The sequence below is a fragment of the Lactuca virosa genome, chromosome 9 (assembly GCF_052849685.1).
Source record: "Lactuca virosa cultivar CGN04683 chromosome 9, Lactuca_virosa_CGN04683_v6, whole genome shotgun sequence".
Taxonomy (NCBI): domain Eukaryota; kingdom Viridiplantae; phylum Streptophyta; class Magnoliopsida; order Asterales; family Asteraceae; genus Lactuca; species Lactuca virosa.
In genome coordinates, this window is record NC_136434.1 from 143,776,246 (window position 1) to 143,788,407 (window position 12,162).

Sequence of the window (12,162 nt, forward strand, 5' to 3'; positions counted from 1 at the left end):
CCTAAGAACTCAAAAAGTACTCCTAAGAAACACAATGTTGTTCCAAAGTCACAATCCAAGTCCAAAGCTCGTTCCTATGTCCCTAAACCTAACTCGGAGCCTAAAAACTACATCACTCACTGATTTGGCAGGCATTTTGTGCTTCGAAGCAAGAAACAATATGGTATATTGATAGTGCTTGCTCCATGCACATGACGGGGCAGAAAGACTTTCTGCGGGATCTTAAGCTTTCTCCAAACGCTGGTTACATGACATATGGCAACAACTCCAATTCTCAAATTCGTGATTATGGAATTCTCACCAATGGAAATTTCTCTATCTCAAATGTGGCTTATGTAGCTGACCTGAAACATAATTTGATAAGTATAGCTCAGCTCACTGACTCAAATCGACATGTCGAGTTTTGCAAGAAGCACATCTATGTGATGACCGAAGGCCGAAAAGAGTGCTTAATAAAGTCAAATTGCAACAAGAATATGTACACACTCGACATCAACATGATTATTGGCAAACCGCAACTCTGCCTTCTCTCCAAAGCCGTTCCTGACGTTAGTTGGTTATGGCACCGCAGGCTTGCTCATCTGAACTTTCGGAGCATGAATAATCTCGTATCTGGTGAAATGGTGAGAGGTTTACCTCTTGTCAAATTCGACAATAATCATTTATGTGTTGCATGTGAGTGTGGAAAGCAATCAAAGAAGGGTCATCTTGTTATCATCGAAAAATCAATCTTGGAACCATTGGAGCTCCTGCACATTGATCTTTGTGGACCATCCACTGTAGAGAGTCTTCATCATAAGAAATACATTCTTGTGATTGTTGACGAATTTACAAGGTTCACTTGGGTTTTCTTCCTCATACTGAAGTCCGAAACTGCCTCTGAACTCATCAACTTCATTAAAGGGATTGAAGTCCTCATCAAACTCCCTGTTAGGCGTATCCGAAGTGATAATGGTTCGGAATTCACCAATGGAACCATTGAGAAATTCCCAAGGTTGTAAAAATCGCTCAGCGGTAGCTCGGCGGTCGACTGGCGATAAGCGATTAACCAGACTCGACGATGATTAATCGGCGATTAATCAGCGATTAATCGGAGACCCTAAATTATTAATAAAATTATTTAAAAAATTAATATTTCCTAAAAAATTAAGTATTTGTAAATTTTAAATTTTAAAATTTTGAAGTTTTGAAAATTTTAGTATAATATTTTAAAATCTGAAACCGCCGAGGACCGCCGAAGGCTGCCAAGGACCGCCAAGCCCAAGTTTGACCGATTTTGACCAATTTCCGCCAAGAACCCTTATCGTAATAGGTTCGAGGCCTCCAAGGAATTAATCTCCGAGTAATCGGCCGCCAATGCCGATTTCTGCAACACTGGAAATTCCTCACAGAGAAAGGAATTGACCACAACTTCTCAGCACCGTACACTCCACAACAGAACGATGTAGTTGAAAGACGCAATAGAACTCTTGTTGAAGTTGCTCGATCCATGCTTAACTTCGCAAATCTCCTACTCTACCTCTGGGCTAAAGTCGTATCAACTACATGCTTCACTGAAAATCGGAGTATCATCAATCGACGCCTCAACATGACTCCATATGAAGCAATGAATGGTCGGAAGCCAACGATATCGTTCCTTCACATTTTCGGATGCAGGTGCTTCATCGAGAACAATCGTGATCAGCTTACCAACTTCCAACCTAAAGCTTATTAAGCCATCTTCCTCGGTTACTCCTCTAAATCAAAGGCTTACAGAGTTCTTAATCGGAGAACTCGTGTTTTGGAAGAAAGCTTTGATGTTACATTCGATGATAATTTCGTTCGGAATTCTGGCCCAAATCATGTTACAACTCACATTATAGAGTCCGATGCTCCAGCGCCACGATGTCCGAACCAACAAACCATCCTTAAAGTCGACTTTGAAACTCTCTTTGGACCTTCCGAAACCGCCCTTGATTCGGAATATCGAACAAGAAAAATTTCAACTTCGGAAGCTCCTGTTTCTCAACCTGTTTCCGGTCCTCTTCCCTCTCTTTTCCATTTGATTCCGAACCGTTTCAACCTTATCAGGTTGAGGGGGAGAATGGTCAACCCTCTCTTGAATCAAATGTGGATGGTTTCCAAGATGCAGCTGCTGATTTCGACGACTCCAATCCTATCAACATTGATGATAATGAAAATTTCTTTGAGTTCGCTTCTGATGAATATGTCAACCTCTCTGGTTCAGAAGTTCAGGGGGAGCATCACCCTCATATTCAAACCATTCAGGGGGAGCAACTCAATCCTATTTTTGATATTGGATCGTCCGCTGCACAAGATCTTCCAAGGTTACATGTCTGGACCAAAGATCATCCTCCGAACCAAGTAATCGGAAACCCAAACGATGGTGTACAAACTCGCTCTACCACAAGTGTTCAAAACGAATGTCATTTTTCGGCATTTATTTCCATGGTTGAACCCAAATCCATCAAGGAAGCATTAGAACATGAAGACTGGATTACAGCCATGCAGGAAGAACTGGTAGAATTTGATAAAAATGAAGTTTGGTCTGTCGTCCCTCCTCCTCAGAATCATCCCATTGTCGGTACTAGATGGGTGTTTCGCAACAAGTTAGATGATGCAGGAGTTATCATTCGAAACAAAGCAAGATTGGTGGCTAAAGGATTTACACAAATTAAAGGCCTTGATTATGATGAGACCTTTGCTCCTGTTGCACGTCTTGAAGCCATCATAATCTTTCTTGCTTATGCTGCTCACAAAGGCTTCAAAGTTTACCAAATGTACGTTAAGAGTGCTTTTCTTAATGCTGAACTTGACACTGAAGTATATCTTCAACAGCCTCCCGGTTTTGTTAATCTCTCATATCCAAACTACTGCTACAAGCTCCGAAAAGCTGTCTACGTCCTAAAGCAAGCTCCTCGCGCATGGTACGAGACCCTCATAGATTTTCTCAAGCGTCTAGGTTTCCAACGAGGAATTTTAGATCCCACTTTATTCCGAAGGTCAAATTGAAAGCATCTCATGCTGGTCCAAATTTATGTTGACGACATCATTTATGGATCTACGGATTCATCAATGGTTGCTGAATTTGCTAAACTAATGATCAATCGATTCCAAATGAGCATGAATAGAGAGCTACGCTTCTTTCTTGGCCTCCAAGTCAAACAGACTAACACAGGAATCTTCATTCACCAAGAGAAGTACATTTCAGAACTCCTCAAAAAGTACTCAATGGACACCTGTGCCTCAGCCAAGGTATCAATGGGCTTCGGACACAAAATCTTTGCCGACCCATTAGGTGTAGCAATTGATGAAAAGAAGTACAGAGGAATGATTGGATCTTTCCTCTATCTCACAGCAAGTCGTCAAGACATCATATTTGCAACATGTTTGCGTGCCAGATTTAAAGTGAACCCAAAGATGTCTCATCTCTTGGCTGTGAAACAAATTTTCCGATACCTCAAAGGTACAAAGAGTCTCGGAATCTGGTACCCAGCAAATGAGAGCTTCCTACTTCAAGCATATTCAGATTCAAACTTTGGTGGTCTTCAACTTTATAGAAAAAGCACATCAGGCTGCTGTCAATTTTTAGGTGGTCGTTTGGTTAGTTGGTCATCCAAGAAGCAGAACTCCATTGCTCTCTCTACAGCAGAAGCAGAATACATTGCTGCTGCCAGCTGTACATCTCAAGTTCTATGGATGAAGTGTCAACTCTTGGATTATGGTTACCATTTTTAACGCATTCCTATCTACTGTGACTCTCAAAGTGCCATTGCGATCTCACGCAATCCAATTCAACACTCCATGACGAAGCACATTGACATACGGTACCATTTCATAAAAGATCATGTTTTGAATGGTAACATTGAACTCATTTTTGTTCCATATGACGATGAGATTGCTGATGTGTTTACTAAGGCATTAGAGGAAACCAAGTTCAATGGTTTACTGAACAAGATGGGCATGATGATGCCAGATCCTCAATTCTTTCAAGAGACCTGTTCTCTTTGATGGAAGTATTTGAAAGAAAATTGGTTCCGATCTCAAAAGTAATTTTCTTTTCGAAACTATTCTCTCTCAAAATACAAAGGATCATTTTACTTGTCTTTATTTCTAACCATCACTTGAATTTTAAGTTGTATAACTCATCCTGATTATTTGTTGTTTTAAGTCCACATAGTCATCTTGATCTCATTTTGCATCTCGGAATACACTTCATAATGACATCCCGAAATTCCACTCTGGAAAGGTATTGCATTCTATACTTCTGAATTTTCAAAATTTCACTCCTGAAATTTTTCAAACCTTGTTCCGGAATGTCTTGCAAATATTTTTCCGGAAATTCTTTCAAATTTTCACTCCGGAACTCAATATCATCATTTCGGAATTTTTTCTCCGGATTTTTCAAATTTGTACTCCGGAATTGCAAACAATTTTTTTTTACTCTAGAATTTCAAGCTTCACTCCGGACTGATCATATTCCGGACCATCTCTTAAAATTTTCCAGTCCGAAACTCAACTTTTTACCCTCTGGATCTCAAACTGTCCGGAATCGATCATTCGGAAACCCAAGAGTCAATAAGGTGAAACGTTTTTCTAGTAACGGTAACTTTTGTGGATCCTTATCTTCCTAGAAATTCGTGCCACGATTGCCCGTCTCCAAAGAGCAACCATCAAATCGCCGTTTGGGTTTTCCTCTCTAAGCGCTAAAACATCCCTACCTTTCCTTTCCCAAGTCAACTCATTACCAAAAATGTTTATTCATTAAATGCAACCCGGTTTGGCTTCGGATCCTCATCATTACTTTTCTTTACCCGACACGTTTCACTTACCTATATAAACCTTTCTAAACCCTCTTTTACCTCTTTACGCGCTCAAACCCTCAAAACTTCAAAATTCTACGTGTTCATCGTGTTCTTGAAGCTCTCATACCAGTTCATCAATGGCGGATTGTAACACCCGCACATTTGGGCTAGTCAATTAAGATAATAAGCATTAAAAATGATTTTTATTATATAGAAGTTTATCTGGGATAAATAATCTTAACCAAAGTAATAGTTAGGGTTAACAATTGTAACCTATTCAACGTAATAAAGAATAATTACTTGAATATTATATGTTTCCTGATTATTATAATATAATAAAATAGGAAAAATCAGTCGAATCGTCTGTAAATCGTAAAAATAAGTGCGCCAAAACATATATATATATATATATATATATATATATATATATATATATATATATATATATATATATATATATATATATATATATATTTAGGAAGTATACGTCATCCCGATCCCGAAAATATAACTTTCATCGAAATCTGAATCCGTATGAATTAGATATGATTTTTATAAAATATAAAATTCAGTCGCGCACAACGAATGTATGACGTAAAAAGCTACGAAGAGAATGGTTGACTTTCATCTAATGCGACCAAAATGAAAATCGTAGTACTCCTTAAAATAGGAATTTTGAGAAAAAGAATGTCAAAAACAGAGTACGTACGAGAGAGTTATAATTTTTGCAAAATCATTTAATTTTATAAAAAATGGACAAAAATATAAATTCAAAATTAGCCGACGGAGTCTAAACGAAAGTTGTAGATCTCGTCGATAGCTACTCATGGATATAAAGAACGTCAAAAACGAAGTTCGTATGAACGAGTTATAAATTTTAATAGCACATTTACGTATTAAAATAAAGTGTAAATCACATATACATATACATACATATGCATATGTATATATCGTTAGAAAGATATCGACGATGCGGTCGTTATAAGACTAGTGTTGAGTACTTTCGACATTCATTTAGCACAAATATCAATAAATCTATTTAAAATGGTATTATAAATGGATGTTTAGTCATTTATATAACTATAAGGTCATTAAGTAACTATGGAGGGTAGTTTTTGAAAATTTAATCATTATAAATAAGAGCCTCTAGCTCTCATATTTCTTGCACCATTCTCTTGATTCAAGAGTCTTTCCCTTCTTATCCCCAGAGCATTTTCGGTCCCTCGTGATTCGACTTCTCTTTCTGTAGTTTTAGTATAGTAAGGTGAACGCTGAAGCGCTGCAAGAATCTTTCTTAGAAAGATTCAGCGACGAAGTTTTGCCCCTGCAGAGTTCGGCTCCTAGCTAAGTAAGTTATGCTACCCTACTTTAAAAATAGCTTATAATATCGTTATTATGAACCTATAAATAAAATTTATCAGTGATTCAAAGTCGTTATACTGATTGAACTACTTACGGGAGAGGTGTCTAGAATAGTCACGTTGGGTTTGGTTGTTGGATTTCAGAAAAGCTATATGCTGAAATGGTCCTACCTCCCAACTGTCCTGCCTGGCTGATCCTTACTTGATAGATCATGAAGTAGACTCTGAGTTAATGATGAATCTAGACTAATAATTAGTCGCAATGAATATTAGACTAAAATCTAGTGGTAATGATACTAGGTTTCTTCAAAGGAAAATAAATTAAGCGAAGCACTGTCTGAGTTCGGAATCACCACCTTAACAGGTGAGTGCATAGTTACTTTCATCTTACACATAGATATGAAGTATTTTATATAAATTACGTGCTATGTGTGCATATTGTCTGAATACTTGCTGTCTATGCTGGATGAACGATTTTATACATGTTTTGAATGATTTAATCTGTATATGTATTTTATATCTACAAAATATGTTGGTTAAAACATGGGTAGATGAAATATGAGGCGGATGATGAGATGAGAGGTGATATATACCATGAATGACAACCACAAACTATTCTAGCAGAGTATGGATGACAACCACAAACTATTCTAGACAGTCCAGTGGGACACTAGCAAGCTCGCAACCTGTAGGTGTTGTGAACGATGTGTTCACCCGGTGTACTCTAAAAACCCATTGACATGTATTGCGAGTGGACTCACGAAAATAATACTATCAATAAACGAGTTGAACCCTGGCGACTATGCAGACTTAGTGCCTAAACCATGGTGACTATGGACTTAGAGCATGTTGTATAAACGCTGGCGACTATGCAGACTTAGTGCCTAAACCCTGGTGACTATGGACTTAGTGCCTGTTGGGTAAACCATGGCGACGATGGACTTCATGCTGATTCCTTAGGATAATCCTTAAGAAAGAATGAATGAGGATAAGTTGAATCTTAGGGTAAATCCCTAAAAGTAAAGAAGATAATGGGGAATGGGTAATTGGGTTAATTGTTTGATGATTAAACATAATAATTATATTATTGTGGGTTGAAAACCCTATGTACTCACCAGGTTTCCCAAGTTGACCCACTTAATTTTATTTGTATCACAGGTGTCGATATGAGGTTACATTACACTGAGGGATTAAGGAGATATAAATCACTAGTGATAATGAATGTAAGTTCTGTTTATGCTTATGTTTCTGTATTGACGATGACATCCCAATATTTTAAAATGAATTAAAATACATTTCTTCGGAAATGCTTTGATAATGTATTTATCATGTTTTTCTAGGAACAAATTCCGCAACACTTTTCTTCAAAAGGATACTCTGATTTTTAAATAAAGCATAAACAAAATCGGTTTTTTTTTGCCGTGAAAATGAGGATGTCACACAGACCAATCTTCAACTCAGCAACCTCCTGTCACTGCTTCATCACCAAAGAAGACTGCTCCCAATAAGAAATCATCGAAAGGTTCATCCTCATCACAATCACTTGAACCGTTTCTTAAAGATACGACTCAACTTTTCTCAATGGATACACTGGATTTCGATGAACCCAGTAGGGTGATGATCGATTTCATCGCAAACCATCCCATATCTATCCCTCTCACCAAAATACTAGACCCCCTCTACCACTCAGTCTCTTGCACACTGCTTTCACTAGAATCAAAATCGATAATGGTGTTCTGGAAACAAAAATCACGGGTGATAGGATTGTGCCAATCCACAAATCGATGTTTCTCAAGGCTATTGGTGTGAAAGAAAACCCCAAGGGTTTTAAGTTACAAGAACCCACTGCAGAAGAGTTCCAACTGTTCTTGAATCATATTGGGTACAACCAGGACTACAAGGCGAAGGACTTCAAGAAATCAGCCGTTTCCGGACTCTGGACCGTGCTGATGCACTTCATTATTCGAGGACTGTCCGGAAAGCATGGTTGTACAGACACCCTAAGCAAGGATTGGCTTTACGTGGTGTATAGTATCTACTCCGGACGTGACAATGTTGTTGACCTTCCCATGGCAACTGGCATAAAGTTGACACCTTCGTTAGATACACCTGCAGTTGACCTAACTCTTTACAGGAGCATGATTGGTTCATTACTTTATCTTACAGCAAGTAGACCTGATATCATGTTTTCTGTGTGTAATTGTGCTAGGTATCAGTCAAATCCACGAGAACCACATCTCACTGCTGTGAAGAATATCTTTCGTTATCTTAAAGGAACAATTTCGTTAGGATTGTGGTATCCTTCGAAAACTGGATTCTTTGTACAATCATATTCGGATGCAGACTTGGGTGGTTGTAATATTGATAGGAAAAGCACAAGTGGTGGATGTCAATTTCTCGATGGCAAATTGGTGAGCTGGCAGTCGAAAAAGCAAACATGTGTCTCAATCTCAACAGGTGAAGTAGAATATGTGGCTGCTGCTGCTTGCACTTCACAAATTATATGGATTCAAAGTCAATTGCGTGATTATGCAATCAATATGAAAAAGATTCCATTATATTGTGATTCTCAAAGTGCAATAAGGATTTGTCATAATCCTGTGCAACATTCGAAGACTAAACATATAGCACTTCGTTATCATTTCATCAAAGATCACGTGGAGGATGGAAATATTGAAGTACATTTCGTGAAAACAACTGATCCGTTAGCTGATATTTTCGTGAAACCTTTAGATGAAAAATCCCTTGTGAAAATAATAGAAGGGCTTGGAATGATCGATGAAAATTCTGTTCCATGCGAAAAAGAAGAATGATGGTTAACAAGGAATGAATCAGAGGCGCTGAATAAAAGACAATGCAAAGTCATTCAGCATTCAGAGGTTATTGTTCATAGTCAACGCTTCGACCCCTTCGAATTCGTAAATTTGTCACTTATTTTAAGGGTTGATTTAGAGGTTACTGTTCATAGTCAACGCTTCGACCCCTTCGAATTCGTACATTTGTCACTTTTCAGGGGATGATAAAATTTCGTGTTTTTGCAACAAGTACCATATATTTTCACTTTCGAAAAATTAAAAAATTCAAAAAGATTTTCTTTTGTTTTGTCATTTCATTTTCGAAAATTCAAAAATCCAAAAAGATTTTCGTTTGTTTTGTTATTTCATTTTCGAAAATTCAAAAATCCAAAAAGATTTTCGTTTGTTCTGTCTTTTCTGTCGAAAAATTAAAACAACAAAAATATTTTGATTCTTATTTCTTTTTAGTATTTTGTTGCAGATAATCATGAAGATACAGAGTGGATTATGCTCGCCGTTCTAGGGTCAGGTACATTTTTCGTATGAATCGATATATTTTTCATCATTAGAACTAGTTAAGTTGTCCCTAGAAGCATGCTGCTGCATGTTGTCCAAAAGCCTCCAATGACTCAATGTGTGTGTACGAAAGCCTTAGTGAAATTATTCATACGAAAATTTCTTCCAAATCAGGCTTATATTCACATTAGTCTCTGAGCTACCCGACTCTTCTCAAAATGAGTTAAGAGTTTACTGTTTGGTCCAAAAATAACAGAGGTACTTTTCGTGTCTTACATCAATCTTTTTCACCCATAAAGTTCTTACACGATCACACACGAAGACATATGTCCGAGAGGTCTCTGATCAAACCCATCGAGACTTAGACATATCAAAAATTTGTGTGTATGATCTGACATCATGAGACCGTGATGAAAGTGAAACCCAATTTTCACTACACTTTTAAGGAATTAACGGGGAACAACGTTCCAGATTTTCACGAAATTTTTGTTTCTGTACCAAAATTCAAAACTCCAAATCATATTCATTTCGAATGAGTGGTCTTGATCAAACATTTGAAACCCATGATGTTTGTTAGCCAACAAGATCCAGCACAAAATTTTGTTCTTGAATATGATTTCCGTGTGAGTTTCATTCGAATGTCAAAGCCATTTCAAATTTATCAACGCAAACTTGTCACTGACTACACTGGTCAAACAAGTAATTTCGGTTACAGTTTATCACCTTATGTTTAGCTTGACATGTAACGAAATTTTTGAACTACCCAAGATGCTTATTAAAAGAAGCCCTTCAATACTTATCAACAAGTATTTGATTGTAATTCACGGGAAACCACACAAGCTATTGATCATTTCTCTTAATGATTAATGAAGTAATCTTTGCCCGGGATTTTATCTGCTTTTATGTCAAATTGACATTTTGACATCACAATATCCCAAATTTTTCGTATTTTTGTTTCTCATCTACATTCTTTGGAACACTGCACTCACGAAATCCTTGAGGTTCTGAGTAATACCAACTCAGGCTGATGATTTCAAACTTCTGGCGTATGACTTCGTTTTTCATCCCAAAAGTGAAAGAGCCTTGCTTCCATTTGATGGGTTCTGACGGTTACAATATTCTTGGGGATAACAAGACAGGCTGTTTATAAATGACGTATGATATTCTGTCCGATTTTCAAGGCGATGTGACAGCTACTTTTTGACGCATGGCTACTTTTACACAGTAATGGTCCGATTTTCAAGGTGCCACGTCAGATATCATTAATTACCTATCCCACTTCAAATTCAAACTTCAGGGTTACATATAAAAGGGGATTCAAGGGTTCATTATCAGTTTACGCGATCAAAACGAAAAATTCACAAATTCTCTAATCATCAAAATCTTCAAACCCTAATAATGGTTACTTCTGCTCATGTTGATTCTCATACCACTGAAGATGCCTCTTCATTACCAATAATGAAGATTCAAGCAACAAACTATCACTTGGAGGGTGATGTTTCTCAATACCCAGAAGATTTGAAGATGATAATCGTGGCATTGAAGAACTATGTTTTGTCTACGACGATGTTCAATTCATTCTCTGTTCCACTGTCCTGGCTTTCTCAAGCAGGATCCACTGCTACTTACAACAAAGCTTCTGATACGATTACTTTTCATCTGGTGAACGATAAAAAGGTCAGGCTATCCAAGAAACCCTTTTGCCAAATTTTTGAAATTCCAAATTTGCCTCCATATGTTGCTTTCACATTCCCTCAAATCCTTAACATGTTTAATGAGATGGGATATCAGCCTCCATTGTCTAAGATTAATGATTTTAAGAAATCTGGTCTTCCACGACTATGGAATTTCTTATTTGGAATCTTTCTACGATGCTTAATTGGGAGAACAGTTGGTCTTAATAAGGGAAGAATGGAGGTTTATGCAATGGTTGCTGGAATCTATTATGATCTTCAAGTGGATTATTCTACACAATTATAGAAGGAATTCCAAAAGGGTGTAGAACACATGAATGTTATTCATGGTATTTCGTGTGCAAGATACTGGAGCCTGATTTTGCAATACTTTTACAACAAGGAAGGGATTTTGGTACCCAACGATGAAGAAAAAGCAGTTTTTCAATCGTACCACTATCCGAAGGATGTCCCAGATAGTGCTGAAGTTTTTCCATCAGTTGCTCGTATTCCTGATGCAATGCTTAAAAGAGTTGATCCTTCGAATTCTGTTTTGGTGGCATATTTGAAGACTATTGATTCTACAATCGAAACTGGCATACTGTTGGGAAGAGATGATAAGAAATCCAAGAAGTCGAAGAAGAATGAAACTGAGTCAAAATCTTCGAAATCTCCAAAGAAGAAGCCTGAAACAGTTGAAGTATCTGTTGCTGAGACTCAAGTGATTGAACCCATTATTGAAGAAACACAAGAGCAGGTAATCCTACCTTCAAAGACTGGTATGTTTCGAAGAATCAATATGAAGTCAACCAATAAAAGCAAGTCTCCTACACGTAAAGTGGTTCTAAAACCTCAAATCACTCATCAAGGTGTGTTAATTAGAGAAGTGCCAGCACCTGTTTCTCCGGTGTCCAAGAAACGAAGGGCTGAGGATATGGCAAAACATTTGTCAAAGAAGAAGAAGAAGAAGAAGACCCGAAAACTCGTGATTTCTACTGAGTCCACAGAAGAT